The 21,856-nt window shown below is 44.4% G+C and overlaps 1 long non-coding RNA gene and 1 pseudogene across 4 annotated transcripts in view; one reads left to right on the top strand and one right to left on the bottom strand.

The window, feature by feature from the left end:
- LOC102551006 (uncharacterized) overlaps positions 1-17,474 on the top strand; it is a 36,253-nt gene extending 18,779 nt beyond the window's left edge. For all 4 annotated transcript variants that reach the window (XR_010066482.1, XR_010066480.1, XR_010066481.1 and 1 more), the window contains one exon: positions 16,468-17,474. This is a non-coding gene — a long non-coding RNA (uncharacterized LOC102551006). The remainder of the gene's footprint in view (positions 1-16,467) is intronic.
- On the bottom strand, positions 7,330-7,404 carry LOC120103375 (U4 spliceosomal RNA; annotated as a pseudogene).
- Positions 17,475-21,856: the final 4,382 nt, after the last annotated feature.

The following is a 21,856-nucleotide window of genomic DNA, read 5'->3' as shown; positions in this document are numbered from 1 at the left end:
TGGAATAATAAAAAACTCAGGATAGAAAAAACGTTTCTCAACAATAAAAGACCCTCTGGGGGAATCATCATCCCTGACTACAGATTACAGAGCAATCTTGACACAAACTGTACAAAGTTATTGGTACAAAGACAGGCAGGTAGATCAATGGAATAGAGTTGAAGACCCAGAAATGAATCCACACAACTATGGTCACTTGATCTTTGACAAAGAAGCTAAAACCATCCAGTGGAAAAAAGAACATTTTCAACAAATGGTGCTGATTCAACTTGAGGTCACCATGTAGAATGCAAACCAATTCATTCTTATCTCCTTGTACAAAGCTCAAGTCTGAGTGGATCTTTGACCTCCACATAAAACCAGATACACTATAACTAATAGAAGAGAAAGTGGGGGAAGAGCTTTGAACACAGAGGCAGAGGGAAAATTTCTGGAACAGAATATCAATGCCTTATGCTCTAAGATCAAGAATTGACAAATGGGACCTCATAAAATTGCAAAGCTTCTGTAAGGCAAAGGACACTGTCATTAGCACAAAACGGCAACCATCAGATTGTGAAAAGATCTTTACTAATCCTACATCCAATAGAGGGCTAATATCAAATATATACAAAGAACTCAAGAAGTTAGATTCCAGAGAATCAAATAACCCTATTAAAAATGGAGTACAGAGCTAAACAAAGAATTCTCAAAGAATGTAGAACAGCCAGGAAACACCTAATGTTCAACATCCTTAGTTATCAGGAAAATGCAAATCAAATAACCCTGAGGTTCTACCTCACACCAGTCAGAATGGCTAAAATCAAGAACTCAGGTGACAACAGGTGATTGCAAGGATGTGGAGAAATAGGAAAACTCCTCCATTGTTAGTGGGATTGCAAACTGGTGCAACCACTCTGGAAATCAGCCTGGTGTGTCTTCAGCAAATTGGACACTGCACTACCTGAGGACCCAGCTATACCTCTCTTGGGCATATACCCAAAAGATGCTCCAATATACAGCAAAGACACGTGCTCCACTATGTTCATCGCAGCCTTATTTATAATAGCCAGAAGCTGGAAAGAACCCAGATGCCCTTCAACAGAGGAATGGATACAGAAAATGTGGTAAATATACAATGAAGTACTACTCAACTATAAAAAACAAACAAACAAACAAACAAACAAAAAACGACTTCATGAAATTCTTAGGCAAATGGATGCAACTAGAAAACATCATCCTGAGTGAGGTAACCCAGTCCTAAGAGAACACCCTTGTATGCACTCATTGATAAGTGGATATTAGCCCCAAAGCTCAGAATACCCAAGATACAATTCACAGACCATATGAAGCTCAAGAAGAAGGAAGACCGAAATGTGGGTGCTTAATATTCATGGGAGGTAAAGGGTGGGAGGGATTTGGGTGAAAGAGAGGAGGGGAAGTGGGAAAGGGGAGGCAGGATTAGGTATGGGAGGAGACAGGGATGATATACAGAGGGTCAGGAATTTGAACAGAGTGTGTAGCAATGGGAGATGGGGAACTGGGGGTAGCCACCAGCAAGTCCCAGGAAAGCAAGAGGCTCCTAAGACCCAACAGGAAGGAGAGTAGCTGAAATTCCCAACAAAGGGGAGGGAGAACCTGTAGAGACCATATCCAGAGGGTAGGCAAGGCCTCTGGTTGGAGGATGAGGCCACCTATTCATCTCCAAAATTTTGACCCAGAATGGCTCCTGTCTAAAGGAGATGCAGGGACAAAGTGTGGAGCAGAGACTGAAGGAAAGGGCATCCAGAGACTGCCCACCTGGGGATCCATTCCATATACAGACACCAAACCAAGTCATTATTGCTGATGCCAAGGGGTGCATGCTGTCTCCTGAGAGACTCTACCAGATCCTGGCAAATACAGAGGCAGATGTATTCTGCCATACCCCACTGGTACAGCCAACCACTGGACTGAGCACCAGGAACTGAGGGGAGGAGTTAGAGAAAGGACTGAAGGAGCTGAAGGAGTTTACAACCCCACAGGAAGAACAAAAATATCCCAGATGCCCTTGAGCTCCCAGGGACTAAACCACCAACCAAAGAGTACACCTGGAGGGACCCATGGCTCCAGATGCAAATGTAGCAGAGGATGGCATTGTCTAGCAGCAACAGGGGGAGAGGCCCTTGGTCCTGTGAAGGCTCAATTCCCCAGTGTAGGGGAATGCCAGGGCAGTGAGGTGAGAGTGGGTAGGTGGGAGGGGGAGCACCCTCACAGAAGCAGTGGGGAGGGGGATTAGGATGGGGGACTCAGAGGGGATCAGGAAAAGGTATAACATTTGAAATGTAAATATATAAAATATCCAATAAAAAAAAAAGTTGCTTGCAGAGTCAATGCCCAATCCTTCTTTCCCTGAAGATGTCTCAGACTAGGATGTTCAAAAGGACGAAGTGTTTAAGTGGGAATCAGAATGTTCGTGGACCTGAGTTTAACTTTGTTAGGACACATCTCCCTTCCCTAAACCCTAACAATGTCCCTCAAAGGAAATCACTATCGGTTCATTTAATTAAGGAGATTAAGATAAGGGGAGTAAATAAACCACCACTTAGTTTTTAAGCTTGAGCTAATTCTAAAGGTATGTCTAATCTTTAAAGTTTGTTCTAAGTTATATATTTTGAAGCACGTGATTTATCAACACACACGCACGCAGGCACGCACCCAGGCACACGAACACACCCACTCATACCTCTACCTCCAATGTAAAGTCACCTGAGTCTGACTGTCTTTGAAGAAGCCTACATCCTTTTCATGGTGGTCACGGACTATCTTTTTCTCAATCAGGTCTTCTCTAAGACCCCTGTGTAAATCCAATGTGTAATGTCTCTTGTTGTCACTTAAAAGACTTGCTTTCTTTCCCTACGATGACTCACCCCCAGATTACTTTCTGCGGTATGGTTAAGCAACCAGTTTTCACCAGAGTGTAGGAGTCCCAAGGCCCTAGTGGGCAGATTCTGAGGGATACTTTTGGCAGAGCTCAGCTGTCTTCCTGCCACCACTGAAGCACTTACTTCATGCCAGCCACTAATCTAAGTGGCTTGTAAATGTGAGTAATCTAATCCTATAACAACTCCGTGGTGAGTTTTGATAAGTTCCCATTTTATAAATGAAGAAACTGAGGTGCAGAGTTCAAGTACAGAGCTCAGGGCACGGAGTAACCAGAGGCTTAGGTCGCTTACACAATCGAATCACACTGTTTAACTCTTAGTTAGAGGCCGATGTGGTGGTGCATGCCCATGCTCTCAGCATTTGGGAGGCTGAGGCTGCAGGATTTTGAGTGAGAAGCTAGCTTAGGCTATACAGTAAAACTCTGCCTTAAAATACCAACCAACCGACCTAAGAAGCTTAATTAGGAGTAAAGTCAATTAAGGCTGAATGACCAGAATTATGTGGAGATATTCGGAAATGTCAAAACATCCCAGATCCCAAGTCTGAAAGGAACGGTACTAAATCCTGGTTAATGCCACATTTTTTTTTTCTTTTATGTTTGTATCAGTTTTCATTTTTTTCCCTCCATCTTTATTAACTTGGGTATTTCTTATTTACATTTCAATTGTTATTCCCTTTCCCGGTTTCCAGGTCAACATCCCCCTAGCCCCTCCCCCTCCCCTTCTATATGGGTGTTCCCCTCCCCATCCTCCCCCCATTGCCGCCCTCCCCCCAACAATCTAGTTCACTGGGGGTTCAGTCTTAGCAGGACCAAGGGCTTCCCCTTCCACTGGTGCCCTTACTAGGCTATTCATTGCTACCTATGCAGTTGGAGCCCAGGATCAGTCCATGTATAGTCTTTGGGTAGTGGCTTAGTCCCTGGAAGCTCTGGTTGCTTGGCATTGTTGTTCATATGGGGTTTCAAACCCCTTCAAGCTCTTTCAGTCCTTTCTCTGATCCCTTCAACGGGGGTCCTATTCTCAGTTCAGTGGTTTGCTGCTGGCATTCGCCTCTGTATTTGCTGTATTCTGGCTGTGTCTCTCAGGAGCGATCTACATCCGGCTCCTGTCTGCCTGCACTTCTTTGCTTCATCCATCTTGTCTAATTGGATGGCTGTATATGTATGGGCCACATGTGGGGCAGGCTCTGAATGGGTGTTCCTTCTGTCTCTGTTTTAATCTTTGCCTCTCTATTCCCTGCAAAGGGTATTCTTTTTCCCCTTTTAAAGAAGGAGTGAAGCATTCACATTTTGATCATCCGTCTTGAGTTTCATGTGTTCTAGGCATCTAGGGTAATTCAAGCATTTGAGCTAATAGCCACTTATCAATGAGTACATACCATGTGTGTTTTTCTGTGATTGGGTTACCTCACTCAGGATGATATTTTCCAGTTCCAACCATTTGTCTATGAATTTCATAAAGTCATTGTTTTTGATAGCTGAGTAATATTCCATTGTGTAGATGTACCACATTTTCTGTATCCATTCCTCTGTTGAAGGGCATCTGGGTTCTTTCCAGCTTCTGGCTATTATAAATAAGGCTGCTATGAACATAGTGGAGCACGTGTCTCTTTTATATGTTGGGGCATCTTTTGGGTATATGCCCAAGAGAGGTATAGCTGGGTCCTCAGGTAGTTCAATGTCCAATTTTCTGAGGAACCTCCAGACTGATTTCCAGAATGGTTTTACCAGTCTGCAATCCCACCAACAATGGAGGAGTGTTCCTCTTTCTCCACATCCTCGCCAGCATCTGCTGTCACCGGAGTTTTTGATCTTAGCCATTCTGACTGGTGTGAGGTGAAATCTCAGGGTTGTTTTGATTTGCATTTCCCTTATGACTAAAGATGTTGAACATTTCTTTAGGTGCTTCTCAGCCATTCCACATTCCTCAGTTGTGAATTCTTTGTTTAGCTCTGAACCCCATTTTTAATAGGGTTATTTGTCTCCCTGCGGTCTAACTTCATGAGTTCTTTGTATATTTTGGATATAAGGCCTCTATCTGTTGTAGGATTGGTAAAGATCTTTTCCCAATCTGTTGGTTGCCGTTTTGTCCTAACCACAGTGTCCTTTGCCTTACAGAAGCTTTGCAGTTTTATGAGATCCCATTTGTCGATTCTTGATCTTAGAGCATAAGCCATTGGTGTTTTGTTCAGGAAATTTTTTCCAGTGCCTATGTGTTCCAGATGCTTCCCTAGTTTTTCTTCTATTAGTTTGAGTGTGTCTGGTTTGATGTGGAGGTCCTTGATCCACTTGGACTTAAGCTTTGTACAGGGTGATAAGCATGGATCGATCTGCATTCTTCTACATGTTGACCTCCAGTTGAACCAGCACCATTTGCTGAAAATGCTATCTTTTTTCCATTGGATGGTTTTGGCTCCTTTGTCAAAAATCAAGTGCCCATAGGTGTGTGGGTTCATTTCTGGGTCTTCAATTCTGTTCCATTGGTCTATCTGTCTGTCTCTGTACCAACACCATGCAGTTTTTTATTACTACTTAATGCCACATCTTTTTTTTTTTTTTTTTTTTGGCTACTGATGCTAGCCACAGTTCTCGGTTAAGGTAAGGACTGAGAAGTCCTGTTCACTTTGACTAGAGTTCAACTCGAACAATCTGTTTAATTTGAGTGTCAGAGTTTATCGGAGTCAAATGGAAGCTGGGGAATCCCTCTGCAGACAGATGTCCCTGAAGATGTGCAACCACTTCCCCAGAGTTCCTAAGGAGTTTTAGCCACATTGCGTGGCTGGAACCTTTGGGAGAGGCCTTAAGACTGAATCACTAGGTGGCTGGTGACCTCTACAACTTCAGAGACAAGGTGTGCGTATCATTCACAGAAACCTTGGGAATACTTGGTGAGTTCATGAGTTTTTCAACCTCTGGGGCTTTGTAGCAATACAGGTGAGTCTGGCTATCTACACAGGACTTCAAATAAGACAACAAAAGCAAGAGCAGTGAACACAGGACCTGGGCACAGGGCAGTGTGGGCAGTATGTGCTCTCAACATTTGCGTGTTGTTTTAGTGGTTGGCTATTCTGTTTTCCTTCATTTAGGGGAGGGGAGATTATTTCCGTGTCTTTAGCATGGAGTTATTTTCAGACATACATGTTATAAATGTCTGTCTATATTACTTTTCTTGTTATTATGACTGAAGATCCCACAAAATCAAAGGGGAGGAAGGATTTCAGCTCATAGTTTCAGAGTCTTCATAGCAAGGAAAGTAGGAGGAAGCACAGAGGAATGGATGCTGGTCTTACATTCACTTTCTCCTTGTTTTCTTAGCCTGAGATTCCAGCTCACATCCAGGGTGTAGCTTCTACCTTAATCAAGCCTCTCTGAAAGAACCCTCACAGACATGCGCAGAGAATTACCTCCTAGGAGATTCTAAGTCTTGACTAGCTGACAGTCTCAAGAGAAACACCATATTGCCTCAGCCTGAGTTACTGACCTTGCTAGAGGTTAGGAGGTACAAGTTACTGATGCCAGCAGATTCAGTTTCTACAGAGGGTCTTTTTCTTAGCTTATAAGCACGCAGAAAGACAGGCACACACAGTTAGATAGATAGATACATAGATAGATAGATAGATAACAGGCACACAGATAGAGAGATAGACACATAGATGATAGACAGATGATAGAGAATAAGTTCTCTCTTTGTAGGAGGACTTTCTAAGTATACAGCTCTCACGAATTTATCTAGACAAAATTGCTTCCCAAAGCACTTCCCTTGAGTTACCATGGCATTAGAGTTTGGGTTTTAGTGTAGAATTGAGGAAGGGAATCCCCTGGGCTTTCCCTTCACTGTCTTATTTGTATCCTTTGATGATAACTATGGAATTTTATTGAAATCTTGTTGAGGTTTGAATATGAAATGTTCTCCACAGATGTTCATGTTTGAACACTTGGTCCCCAGCTCGTGGCACTGTTTGGAAAGACGACAGACTCTTTAGGAGACAGGGTAGTTCCTGGAGGAAGTGGCTTACTGGGGCAGGACTATAAGGCTTGCTTTTCTCTCTCTTTCCTTTCTTCCTTCCTTCTTTCTCTCTTTCTCTCTCTCTCTCTCTTTCTTTCTTTCTTTCTTTCTTTCTTTCTTTCTTTCTTTCTTTCTCTCTCTCTCTCTCTCTTTCTTTCTTTCTTTCTTTCTTTCTTTTATTCCTTCCTTCCCTCCCTCCCTTCTTTCTTTCTTTCTTTCCTTTCTTTTTTTCTCTTTCTCTCTTTCTCTTCCTCTTTCTTCCACTTCCCCCTCTTTCTCTCTCTTTCTTCATGTAACCCTGGCTGTCCTGAGACTCACTATGGAGACATTATATCTTTGGATTTATTTTATTTTCCATTCCTTTCACAATATGTTGCCACTTAGTTGTGTTATTACAGGGTTTGGTGTAGTCCCCACACACCTTTAAGTTTTCAATTAGCAATAATCACTCCTCGGATAAACCTCATTGGCTACGATACTGCCACCGTGCAAAGCTCCCTGCACACCTTTACTGTTCTGTTCTTTTACATTGGATTAGTTGTGTTTCAGGTTGGGCTTTTTTCTGATGATGTCTCACAGCTCCATCTTGTCTTCTGGTTTTGAATGTACAGTGAATTCTTCCTTTCAGACTTTGCATTTTGTACTTGTACTCTCTCTCATTCAGTTCTTTTTCATATTTAACATTTATCACTTAAAACTCTTGAATTAGAGTGCAGAATGCTGACATCTGGCCGTGGCATGGCTGCTGCATTCTTGAATTCAGATTACCTGTACAAGATCTGTATAAGGTTAGGCCGTCAGCACCCTGTCACAGAGAGGGAAGGGCTCATGGTGCTCTGCCTCCCTCTCAGGAGTTCTACATAGCTGATGGTTGATGGAGGATCCAGAGACATTTTATTTAGCTACTAATAAGACACACATACTCTATACTCCTATAAGCAAACTCTCTCCCCAAGCTCCTGTAAGCAACCCTAATGAAGAACCCATTTGGGAACCGTTTGGGATCTCTCTCTCTCTCTCTCTCTCTCTCTCTCTCTCTCTCTCTCTCCCTCCCTCCCTCATGTTTCCCTGCTTGAGAGAGATAGAGATAGAGATAGAGATAGAGATAGAGATAGAGATAGAGATAGCACTGAATATAGAGCATTGTTAGGAAGAGAAAAGGAATCAATTAGCAGGAAGGGAGGCTAACAAGAGAGAATAATAAACTATGATGACTATGATCAAAATTCCTATGTACACACACAAAACCGTATCGTTATGTATATATTACTACTATTATGTATAATATGTAATAATAAAATGTTTGTAAAACAAATAAACACATTAAAAAATGCATGCTATTTTGGCCTAGTGAAATGGCCTAGCAAGTGAAGAGGCTTGCTCCAAGATTGGCGACTGGACATTGAGCTTCCAGACCCACAGGAGAGAGGGAAAGAAGTGACTCTCGCAAACTTTTCTCTGACTTCCATGTGTGCACGCATGTGCCCTTGCCTCTTAAAAACATAATTAAACCTTGCCTTATATTGTCTGTGATTTACTTTTGATTCTTCAATACATTTAAAACAGTTATTTTAAAGTTGTGTCCGTTAACCTCAAAACTTATCACTGTAGGCCCGCTTTTGCCTACTGCTTTGCCCCTGGTGCTGGCTTGGGTTTTTGGCATGCCTCATAACCCCTGTGTAGCAGGTATCGCGCACACAATGACAGTAAGGGTTGACACAGGTGCTCCATAAAGCTTCTTCTCCCATTTAGACTCAGTGTGATCTCTCAGGGAATTAGGAATTTAGTGAGGATATGAGCTACTGTCATGGTCTGAGTATGAAATGTCCGCCAAAGACCAGTCCATGAGTGTTTGACCCCCTGCTGTTTGTGCTATTGTGGCGGCCCATGGGCCTTAGAGGAAGTGAGCCCCAAACGGGGGGAGTGTGCCACTGAGACAGGTGTTTGGTGGCATCTTGTCATTTGATCTGTTTGCTGGCTGCCACACCACGACCTGTTGTATTCTGACATCCCCTCCCCTTTGCCGGGACCGACATCTTTGAAACTGTAAACAGAACAAATCTTCTCTTCCTTGTCAAGAGTTTGATCTCAGTAATGCAAGATTAACTCATACCGCCTCGTTGGCCAGGTTTTGTTTACCTCTGGCTTCTGATATCTTGAAGAGTGTATGCCGATTTACACGGAGAGATTGGACTATAGGTCCTTTAGGATATAGAATTTATTTCTGCTTTGTTTTGGCAAAACCATTACTTACTCAGAGTACAGTGCAAAGGGATCCAGAAGTGAGAAAGATTGTTCGAAATTGACTTTTCCAGATTCAGGGCATCACACTTCTGAGGCATTCTCCTCTCAGCAGCGCCCTCTGCTGGTTGCCTCCTACATGCATATAAGGCTTGGATAGAAGCTTGGTCCTCTAGAACGAAGGCCTGTGGTCTTTGCTCATGGAGGAATGGCCATCCGACCCTACAATTCTGTTATTGCCGTTTTCTGGTTGTAGTGGGAGTGGTGTCTTTTCCCATCCTCATTTCTAATCTTGAACTGAGGCAAAATGTAAGGTTAGCAGACAGGTGCTGGGCTGCTGTTTTATATCTGCACACACATATGAAAATTTATGGGCATACAGTTTGCTCACTAGACCCACAAAATCCTGTGCACATCCATCTCTTAAGAATAATCGTAACGACCTGTAAATGTGCAGAGAGGAATCTTAACATCTGCCTCCACGTTCTCTCGGCTGCTTCTTCCCATTACAGTCTCCTCCCCTTCCCTCAAACTTTTCTCCCGCCCATCCTTCCTTCTCGTCCAACGACAGGCCTCATTCTATCTTGTACCGGCCTTCACCTGCATAATGACATCATCCTACACACATCAGCCTCAGCTTCTGTGTAACCTGCACACATCAGCATAGGCCATACCTGCCCAAGAGCCTTGACATCTCCAGTGGGGACGGATGAGCCAGAGTCTGACTCAGACCATGTTACCACATTTTAATTACGTGTTTTTGCTACTTGTGTTTTGGGTCTATGTACATATTCAAGTTGCTTTCAAATATTCCATTCATATCTTCATCACATGCTTCTAATTCTGGGATTCAGGAGGCTGAGGCAGGAGAATTACAACTTCTAGGCCAGCCTCAGGTCTATAATGATACTAGCTCAAATGATTTGCTTTTACCCACTCACGTAAGCACCAAATGAGCTCATGCTGCATGCCCGACACCTGCCCCTTGCTTCAGAAAGTGGGCTGGGTGTCTGGAGCTAAATGAAAACCAGGGTGGACTCTTTTCCTAATCTTACTGTATACACCTGATTCCATAGTATCATTTTTAAAAAATTAAACCTTGTGCTTTCATTATAAATCCCAACTTTCACCTTAATGTGTTACCTTCATAGCCTGACTGGGAGCGACTTAGAGGTAGAGATTTATAAAATGGACACCCCTGCACTCCAACAGACCAGACCTAAAACCAAAATCAGTCCAGATGAAGTGCCAAGTCACCAAACTGAAACTAAGCTGTCACCCGACCGATCTTTCTGAGAGACCATGCTAAATGCCCACAAGCCTCTGCTTTCATGTTCATACACAAAAAGCTAGGGGATGGGGGAGGGGCTGGATGCTAACCAGGGCCATTGTCAACATCTGCACTCCCACCTTACAAGGAAAGGAAGTGGAAGGGCCAAATTCTCTTTTGTCATGTTTCTGCTCTCCTCAGCTTGTGTCTATCTATGAAGCCAACGTCCTCCTCCTCTCAGCTCATTAGAACATTCATTTTATGGGACCAGTACTGCCTGCTTCTAGAATGCCAAATAACACCAATTAAGATCTGTATGGTAAAAAAAAAATCTCGCTGCAATTTTGTCTTTTGACAGTAGCTGTCCTATAATTTTCATTTGTGTAATTGAAGCCTAGAATGATTGATTACTCTTGGACAGGTAGGAGTGTTTGTTGATCTTACTCAGTCTGTTGCTATGATATGGGAGGGTCATGTATGCTAGCAAACCAGACATCTCCAAGAGTACACCACGTCTTACGATTAGGTATACCTATGGCATTCATGTGCTTGTGTGCCAGGAGGTATCTTGCTGTGCAAGCCACGTCATGTCGTACCAGCACTGCAGTGGAATGCCACTGGGTCATAGTTTACTTATGACAATTCAAGTAGCATTGGGCATATAGTCTTGAGCAATCTTTCTGTCCACTGCCAATCGTGTCAGCTAGTTGTTTTCCATGAATGTTCCATGCATTTTATTTTTGATCTTTTGGTTCCCTATACTAACTACACTATTTTCTGTAATCATACTAACCTTGCTAAGCATGATAAACATCACCTTTTCCAAGCTTCTTATTTCTTATCTTATTCATCTTTCTTTCTTTCTTTCTTTCTTTCTTTCTTTCTTTCTCTCTCTCTCTCTCTCTCTCTCTCTCTCTCTCTCCTTCCCTCCCTCCCTCCCTCCCTCCCTCCCCCCTCTCTCTCTTTCTTTCTTCCTTTCTCTTTCTTTTTTCCCGGAGCTGGGGACCGAACCCAGGGCCTTGCGCTTGCTAGGCAAGTGCTCTACCACTGAGCTAAATCCCCAACCTTCTTATCTTATTCCACACTTCCGCAACATAATGTTTTGAATGTGGTGGATGTATCCGAGAAATGCCTGACCTTTGTCTGCCTCTACTTGGATAAAATCCATGGGCCCTCTGAATATCCTGTATGAGCTGGAAAATTTGACTTTGGGCTTAACATTCACAACGACAACTTTTGTGCCTGGCCTAGCATCTCTGTCCCCAGAGAGAGTTGGTAGCCTGAGCACTGGTCAGCCACATGGGCAGAATGAGTCCCTATACACACCAGCAGCAGTGGCTCTGATGAGCTTCCCTGCGGGTAAATATTCTGCACGCTGTCGCACGCTGTAGCCAGGAGGAGAGCATGGTCTTTTATGAGAGGACAGCTGAAGGTCGGTACTTGAGTTCTTCTGGGCATGGTCCCATGGCAAAAATGTCTATTTTGTAACTCACCCACGTGTTTACTTATTGCCATTGAAAGTCAGGCAAAATGTTGGGTCCTAGGTAGTCAGTGATGACCAAAAGGTGCCATATCACAGTCCAGAAGTAAGTTCAGACAAGCATGTGGCATGGCATGGCAAATCCAGGGAGCCATGGCCGACTTACAGGAGCCTTGATCATGACAGCATTCGCTGCCACTGTGCAGTTCTTCTGATTCGTTATCTCTTCCCTGTTCTCTACTCTTGTTCTTCTGTGCGGGGTCTCAGTGTCACTTACGGTAGCAATAAACTCATGACAATCACCCTGGCTCCCCGCACCTGTGGTTCCAGACATGGACACGGCGTCTAGTTCCTCTCCTTTCCCATGCTCACTTCTAGAACCTTCTGTTTCTCAGCGTTTCCTTCCCTGTCACTATGCCCTCTCTGGTAAATCTTTGCTCTTGCAGCTGCAGTTCTGCACTGATGTTCTCACATCTGTGTCTTCCACAGAGACAGTTTTCCTGAACTACAAGCTTGAGTCACCAGTTCCCTTCTGGGTGTATTTAATATGACTCAAGGGAACAGCATGCCTCTCCCTCCAAAGCAGCTCTGCCCTTGGGTTTCTCACCTTGATGAATAAATCATGTCGCCCTCCACTCAGACTCACAAGCTGGACGGCTACACGGCTCCCTGTTTATCCTATCTCCCCTTCTCCAGCATGTTTGGTCGTTGTGATTCCCAAACCACTTTTCACTTGCTGGTTCCCCTTCCTATTTGTGGGGAGGTATTCTGCCACTACATGCAGCAGCCTGGCCCTCCACTTTCGTAACTAGGTGTTTACTTTCTCTGTCATTGGCAGCTATGGTTGGTGGCTCAGGCCTATAATCCGAGCTACTTGGGAGGCTGAGGCAGGAGGATGCTAAGTGCAAGGTTTGCCTGTGCTGTCTATTAAACTCACATCCTGACTGGGCAACCTAATAAGACACTGTTTTACAATTGGTGTTGGGGTAGCAGTCAGACAGGCCTGAGGATATAAACCAAGTAGGACTCATCTAGCATGTATGAAGTCCTAGGTTTACTTTTACGCAATGTGCACACACACACACACACACACACACACACACACACACACACACACACACACGGCCACTTCCGGTTCAAAAATTTCTGGTGGATTTCTGTCACATGAAATGTCAAACTTAGTATCTACTGTGGCCCATCAGATCCTACACAGTCAACTCCTTGCTAAGTGTCCCCACTCCTTACTGACTGTCATTCTGCTCTTGTTCACCAGGCTCTAGCTCCTAGGTCCTTACAGTTTGCCTAACACACTTATGACCCAGACTCTGCATGCTGCCCCTTCCGACCAGCCTCCCCACAGTGTCTCACCTATCAGAACATTATTCAAATGTTACTCATGGAGCAGCTTTCTGAGGTATCCTGTGCTAAATAGTCAAGGCCCAGGTCATTCTCCATGTCTTCCTTCATAGCTGTTCAAGTACTTCCTCCTGTCTGAGATTCCACAGTTGAATTAGTTGTATAGTGGCTTCTTTTCTATCCTTAAAAGAGCAGCTAAGCTCCACGTGGCCAAGGGGGGGTACCAGCAGCACCTTGGTCATCTGGCTGAGAGAGCCATGTAAGAACTTTCTACTCTCCCTTGAAGGGAAAGTACCCTGCAGACCCTGAGACCCAGGAAGCACAGGGAGATGTAGCTATATATTTCCATGTTAGCCTGTTCAAATCTTTGTCATCAGATACTGAAGGCCTATGTATTGAGCAGGGGAACACAATATGCGTGTGTGTGTGTGTGTGTGTGTGTGTGTGTGTGTGTGTGTATCTGTGTGTCTCTGTGTGTGTGTGTATGTGAGTGTGTATCTGTGTGTCTCTGTGTGTGTGTGAGTGTGTGTGTATCTGTGTGTCTCTGTGTGTGTGTATGTGTGTGTGTCTGTGTGTGTGTATCTGTATCTGTGTGTCTCTGTGTGTGTATGTGTGTGTGTCTGTGTGTGTGCATGTGTCTGTATGTGTGTATATGTGCGTGTGTGTGAGCGTGTGTGTATGTACATGTGCATATGTCTGTGTCTATGTGTGTATGTCTGTCTGTGTGTGTATGTGTGTGTGTATCTGTGTGTCTCTGTCTGTGCTTGTATGTGTGTGTATGTGTCTGTGTGTGTGTGTATGTGTGTGTGTGTGTATCTGTGTGTCTCTGTCTGTGAGTGTGTATGTGTGTGTGTGTGTGTGTGTGTGTGTGTAAAGTTAGGAGGTTCTCAGAGAGCCACTGGTTCTCAGCCAACAATGAGAGTTGGAAAACACTGACTCTGCGTTGAGGGAAGAAGTCAGGAACTGCAGCAACAGGGCACATCAACTCAGCAACAGGAGGGAAGGCTGGGTAGGCAAAATGTTGTGGGGCAAATGTGACCAAGAAGAATGGGCTTGGAACAAAAGTGAAGTGGAGAACTATCCAAACCCCGAAAATCTTGGGATCACAATCTCACCTTGATGCTGTCAGGAGTAACAGCATACTGTCTTTGCTCCCTCCCCATTTTTGACCTGCATGTCCCCGGGGCACATAATTCACAATCCCCACCTTCATCCTTCTTGGGGAAGTCACTGGAGCCAAATTACTGGTTTAAACACCTGGGATCCTTCTTCATAGGAATAAAGCATGCCCACAGCCCCAGCCAATAATGCACACTTTTCCTGAAAATGTGTACCTGCTCCCTAAGGTTTATATAGCCTTTATCTATCCCCAAATAAAGAGAGCTGCTGTTTTATGATATATCACTGAAAAAAAAAAAACCTCTTGGAAAAGGCCTCCTTGTTCCAACACTCACCAGTGAGTTCACCAGTCTGGGCAAGCTTCATTCTTTTCTTTCTGGCCTACCTCACAATGGTGCCTGAATACCCCAAGGGAAGAAACATAGCCAGACCTACGAAAGGTGAACAGTCTTCCCTCTGCCATTGCTCCTTTTTTATCTGGACTGCTACCAAAGTGGACTGCAGACAATGGAGCTACGTCTTCCAGAAACGGCATTTTCTCACCTGAGTGTTGCTACTCAGCTAGTTCTAATTGTGGCCACTTGATGTTAAAACCAACCGTCTCAGCCTCCTTGAGAGAAGAGGCCGTGGTTTGTCTGAGGGTTTGATCCCATTTAGAGAATATATACGCCCACTTTTTACCTCTGTGAGTCTGCTAAGCCCTCACAGATGTGAAGTTCTTCACCTCTAACCATCGTACGTCCTTAGCAGCGGCAGTAAAATGTAGGAACTTTCCATTTCTAGGTACCTGGGCATCTGTACTTGCCTAGGCCAGCCTTGAGTCCAAGCGACACCGGCCACTCAGGATCTGATTATCTCTACCATCTCCATTTTACAGGGGGGGTGGGGGTGGGGGTGGGGGTGGGGGTGGGGGCAATATCATTCATGTTCTTCTGCAGCTTACCGTGGGATAATTAAGTGGCCCTTGTCACCAAGTCTTTGCCGGTTCCTGTTACAAATAAAGCCCAGTGCTCAGTTCTAAGTCGTGACTTTAATGAAAAGGCTTTCCAGGTAGTGAAAGGGCTGGCCAGAAATGTCATTGTTCGTTGGAGGTGACGGACAGACCTGTGGCTCTCCACTTGTTCCACACCGAGTGAGAAGACTTTTGATTTACAGCAATCGCCGAACTGTCAGCACCTGCTGTCACTTGCCACCAATTTTGCTGCTTTGTCTAGTGAGACCTTATGCAGCCCACTCATTCACCACCCTAATGAATGACATCTTTGGCCCTAGAACTCTTTACCACGAAGCTCCCTTTGTGCTTGGTGTCTTTCTGACTTTGGTGCACATCTTATTTGCTACCTGCGACCTTTGTCAGTCAGTGGTTCTCACCCCTGGCCATTTGATGGATTCACGTCACCCAGAAGACAACTCCACCCCACCCATCTTCTGTTTGCTTTCGAGATGGGGTTTTGCTGTGTGTCCTAGGTTTGCTTCACCTCCCCAAATGGCGCCATGCTCAGAATAAATATGTACTACCTAAGGGCTTCATGCCCATCACTTCTGTCTTATGTGGGTGCAGAGAGGCCTGCAGGTCGCTCACCCTCCCTGTGCCTGGTAAGACAGGCAGTGGGACCTGGGGCTTCTTAGTCTTTTTATCGACCTACACCCTACCACTGCTGTGTAACTGAGGCGTGGAAATAAGAGTCCTTGTCTGTTAGGCCAGAAGCAGGATTGCTGTCCTTCCACAGCAGCCTATTAAACTGCAAAGACCCTCGAACTCATTGAATGGTCCAAAAGTGATAAAAATAAAATAAAATAAAATAAAATAAAACCAAACGCAAAGCAATAGTGCTCACTGGTGAAATGCTTTTGGTTCCGTGCATATGAACGAATTTGTGCAACCATTTGGTGAGCAATCTGAGACTTGTTTACTGTTGAGTTTTGGAGTCCAATAGAGAGGCGCTCTCAGCTCTCAGGTGATGATTATAATGCGACAGACTGCATTCGAAAGATGCTCTACTAACAAATCACTGGACGGAAGGGCTAGGTGTGCAAGTTTTCAAACTTCTTGACTGACGATAATCAGCTCTCTCTATACCTCTCTCTGACAGACACTCCCCTGCTGGTGAGGACAGCTACGTTTCAGCTCCTAGGTCCATCTACAACTGAAATGGTGTCTGGAACTGAGAGGGTCCTCAGCAGATCCTTACACCTGCCATAGCCGACTGGGAAGGTGAGAAATGGAGCCTCTGTCGTCTTCTTCCGTTCTGTTCAGCATACATCTGGCACCTGGTGAAGGCCGCTTGGTGTGTTGATAATGACTCGTGGAAAATACACCATAAGAGTCCAAGTGAGGAAAAGAAAGACTCAGGTGTGGTGAACAGCCAGCCACACACCCAGACTGGCCTTCTCCATAATAGAATGGAGCTCTTTCTCCCTCAGTGCAGTTGAACAAACCAATCCAAGTGAGGAAACCTCAGGGAAGGAGTGGCTTTCACTTCCCTAAGCAGCCTAGCCTATCTCCTCTTAACCCCTGTGACCCTCAAAACCCAGTAAATTCCTTCTTTTATCTATCTCAAATCCTTTCTATTACTCTCTAAGCCAATTTTCTCGTGTACTGTATTCAGTGGGAATTGGAAACAGCTGGTCACCATCTGCTGTAGATTAACTCTTCATGTACTTGAAGCCTATAATTAGGTCATCGCTCAGCCTTCTCTTCTCCAGGCAAAATAGCTCCTTTCCTTTAACCCTTCCCTGAAGGTTTTGTTTTCCAATTATTTAATTGTTCTCTGTAGTGTTGCCCAAGAGTCTGCACTCTTCACACATCTCCAGTCAAGGGCTGGGTCATCGGGAAGGGTCAAGGAGTGTTGAAAGTCACCATTGTCACTTTCCGAGGGTCTTTTTTCCGAGTTTATTTTCAGAGGGCCATTTAGTTTTTAATGATTATAACTTAATTTGTTTGGTTCTTAATTAAAATACAAAACACCATTTCCCCTACCCTCTTCTTTCATGCTCCCCCTGCCCCCACCTAAAATTCATGGTCCCCCGTTTCTTTAATTATTATTGTTTCATACATAGATTATATATGCACATGAATAAATGAACACATGAATGCTGACTCCCTTTACTGTTGTTGTATGCATACGTTTTTAGGGCTGAATAACCAGTTAGGAAGCTTGCCCTTAGAGAAGACTACAGCTGTTTGAAGCTCTTCATCTAGGTGTGGTGCCCGGTGACATTCACCCTTTCACATTGGAATGCCTATTGATTTGGATCAACGCTGTTCGAGTCTTAGATAGGCAGCCATGTTGTTAAGATTTCACAAGGGCAGCTTCCCTGTCATAGAGAGAAGCATGTCAAAGCAAACACCCTTGTTCTCTGCCTCTGGCAATCTTGTTGGCACACTGCTCCTCTTCTCTAATGCTTCAGAAGGCTGTTTAGATAGGGGAGAACATCCTTCAACTCAGCAGGCCTCCACTGTCTTGAAATTGGAGCAAAGAGGTCAAACTGTCCCATTTTACTCTTCTCCTCACATGGGAGGCGCTAGAGCACGCCATGGACTTTGCGGCTTGGTGTCTGTAAGCTCACCAGTGCAGACTGCCGGCACATAATTATCCTCTCAATTATGGATATAGCACTGAGATCACACTTGAAAAGTAGGAAGGTCTTTTGAGAAATTTCACAACATTGTGCACAATTTTGGGTCTCATCATGATATTTTCACACATGCCTGTAACTATCTTGATCATATTTACCATTACTCTCTCTCGTGCATTCTCAATGGTCCCCTTATTCTTCCAAACCTGCGTCCAGGAGAGAGATGCTTAGCTTGACTGGTCTTAGGAAACTAGTCCGGCGGTGAGAAGTCTAAACTTTTCTGTTTGACTATTTACTTGCACACGTGTGTCCGAGTGTGTGTAAGCACATGTCACAGGGCATACAGAGACATCCGAGGATGACTAGAGGGAGCTGATTCTCTCCTCCCATCGTGTGGGTTTTGGGGTTTAACTCGTGTTTTTAGGCCCGGTGGGATGCGCCCTTACCCACCGATCCATCTTATCTTCCCCGCCAATTTCATCTTTTAATTATTTTACTTTTGAGACAAGGTTTTCTTCGAAGTCCACGTTGGCCATGGGTTTAATATACTCTTCGTGCCCCTGTCTCCAGAGTGCTAGGATTACACGTACGTGCGACCATGCTTGGTTCCTTCTCCCTTTTAAGTCCTGGAAATACATACGCTGGTATTTTCCTGGGACCAGCACTTCCTGATGCTCCGTAATAGACTTAGTAGGTTAGCATGCCAGATGCGATGATGGTGGCGGTCCATATCTCTTGCTTCCTTCATGCGGGAATAAGCTTTTGCTGAGAAGAGAGTGGGATGATCCCACCTAGAAAAGCGTGCTGCCTGAGGATGTGGAGGAGGCAGGTATCTCTGAAGAATATACCCTAAACTGAAGGATGAACAGCCAGAATCTGAAATCCAATTACAGCATTGCATTTGATATTGGACATAGAGTGAAGGAGTAACCACTCTTGATGATGTCATAGTGTTGTAGTGTTGTCCTGGCAACATGGCGGGAGACTTACAGTCAAGAGAAACAAGAACAGATGGGCAGGGTGTCATTCCATTGATAACACAGGGGACATTAAAATGTTTTCTGAAAGGAGCAACAGAAAACATATCTATATGACATACTGAGCAGCACAGTGACAGACGCTGAAATCTTGCAGACCTGGTTCTCTGACATTACTTCAAATGTACAAAATATATGTTAACTGTAGCAATAGCAGAAGGCTCACAGATGTCTGAGCGATCTGAATTCTATAGACCTCATTTGCAAGCAGTTCTCTAGCAAATCACACATTGCACCAAATGCTCATAGTGCATGGGGAGAGTAGTATGGTGTAAGGACTTAACAAGTCAAAGCCCACCAACACGACCAAACTGACTGTTGACCTCAACATAACTGATCAGATTCAGCGGCATCATTGACTTGTAAGAGGAAGAAGATAAACGTAACTTTGAAGGTTCATACATTCCTGTAGTTAAGTTTCAAAATTCTATACTATACGTAATTATAGAAGACTTATAAGCAATGTATATATGATTGTTTTCATGCATTTATTTTTGAGATAGGGTCTTCGTGTTTAGCCCTAGCAAGCCTGAAACTTGCTCTGTAGACCAGGCCTGCCTCAAATGCACAGAGATCCACCTACCTCTGCCTCCCAAGTGCTAGGATTAAAGGGGTGCACCGCAAACCCAGCTAGGCAATGTTTTAAAACAGCGCAAATTTTAATTTTGTATTGTAGTTTTACAAATACTTATTCAGTTCATTTTGACTTTTTCTTTTCTAGTCAGGGAAAAAGTGAGGGAACACACTCAAGGCCTTGGAGTGTCCCAGAGAAATGCTCTACCTCTAAACCGCACCCCAGCCTAAGACCCTGCATGCATTCTACTGCTGCAGCCATCTCAGAACTTTGAACTCAGGAAAGGGTAGTGTCCGTAGTGTACTACAGTGTCTGTAGTATTTCCCCAATTTCATGACAACATTTTCAAACCCCCCTCCACCCCTCTTTAGAAGGAATGGATCGCCCAGAAATTTATCTCAAGGAAAAGACCATTGTGAGAGGGGCTTCACTCACACACATACCCAGTGGGGAAACCGACCAAAGCGGGAGTAATTAAGTGAGGCATTCCTGGTCACTGCCCAGATGAGCTCAGCATCAATTTGCTCCCAAGTATGGCAGAAAACACGCGTGATCTCTATAAGCAAAATTATAAATGCTGTGTGTATAAATCTGCGTTTCCTGCTAACTTGTTCTTTTCGCTCTTCAGGGTGGCAGGAAACTTGCACAATTTCTATAAGTAAAGTATAAACACTGTATGTAAAAACATTTCCTGCTAAACTCTCAGTGTTGGATGCATGTAAAGATCTCATGTGCTTCATATTGTTGAACCAGAGAGGGGTTTTGATTAGGTGATCTTCCCGTTCAAATGTCTTCTTTTGCTTCACAGCCTCGAACAACTGAACCCCTTCCAATGCAAGAAATGAGGGCTTCTGTCTGCCCTGCGTGTTTTTTTTGGAGGCATCTGCTGTTTCCTTCTCCTCATGTAGCTGGTAGAGGCTGTGGATCTCTGTGAACCATACTGTCACATATTTATCTCACCAATGAACATTCTGGATGGATGGCTTCCTCTAGGCCCAACTTCCTGAGGAACATCCAGTCTACTGTACTCTAGGTCTGAAGGCTGGTAGTCACTCGGAGGTCACTTAAGAGTTGGATTAAGTCCTGTGCTATGCAGGACCAAAGATGTCCACTTTGGTCATCTGGTCCAAGCCCCACCATTTTCTTTTAGCCACAGACAAGGGTTCCACACACCCACACCCATCCCATTCTCAAGTTAGCATGGGACAAAAACGAGGCTCTACTTTTAGACGGAATTCTATTCCACTATGAGGAAATTCTAACTTCCCGATGGAAATAGAATGTTATAAAACATAGTCACAATGAGCTGGTTGTCTAATGATCCACCTCCTTGCCTTGCTTCTTTAGTCTCTTTAGGTCCTCTGAGGTTACAGCCAACATCAACCTTGCACAGAGGTGAAAGTCTCAAAATGGAGGGCCCCAGACCTGAGCACAACTGACTTCGGAAGTACCATTCAGGCTGCAAAACTCAGCACATAGACAATGCCACTTGTCAAAACAGAAACAAAGACCCAATCCATCCAAGTGCACAGTTTTGGGAAAGTCTCTAAATGTAATAACCTTGCTTTTTTGGTTTCTGTAGTTCTGCTTCTGGCTAACTGTTGTTATTAACTGAAGTATGTCGACCCAGAACATGGTGTTTGTGCTTAAATGCTCGCCCAGAGAAAGGCTCAGTGCTACACTGGGACTCTGAGCACTCAGGGTAGTTGCTGGCTGGCTTCCTATAGGGTAAGCCCATGTCAGGGCAGTCTTCTCTATTGAATACTGCACCACAGAAGGAGTAGGGTATAAAACATACAAATACTTTAAAGAAGATGGTAGGACATACTCAAAATACTTGACGTAGGGAGGTCATAAGAATGAAGTAACTCTGTGGGTAAAGATTAAAAAAGAAACCAAGGAAAAGAAGAAAAAAAAATCCATAGCCTCCAAATTGGTTGTGTGTTTGGGGTTGGGGTGGGTGGGATTAGCTAATGTTGGAGGGGGATAACAATTAAAAGAATGTCTCTGTGTGTGTGTCTGTCTCTCTGTCTCTCTCTGTCTCTCTCTCTCTCTGTATCTGGGGCCTTTGCTCCCCGCTCTTAGCTTTGCATTCTGAGGTATGGGCTGAGTCTCTCACACTTCCAGGACTCCCCCCAGTTGTAGCTTCTGGGGCATTGTTTCAGCTAGAGACTGCCTCTCAAGTGCTCTGGCAGTGTAGAAGAGGAAGCGAGCACAGTAGTGAGATCAGTACAGATGTATAGGCTGCCTTTGTGCTTTGGGGGCTTCCTGTTTAACAATCCCCCATCCCCG

Source organism: Rattus norvegicus, chromosome 5 (assembly GCF_036323735.1).
Source record: "Rattus norvegicus strain BN/NHsdMcwi chromosome 5, GRCr8, whole genome shotgun sequence".
In the NCBI taxonomy this organism is placed as follows: domain Eukaryota; kingdom Metazoa; phylum Chordata; class Mammalia; order Rodentia; family Muridae; genus Rattus; species Rattus norvegicus.
Note: the sequence above shows the minus strand (reverse complement) of the source record. Positions and strands in the feature narration are given on the sequence as shown.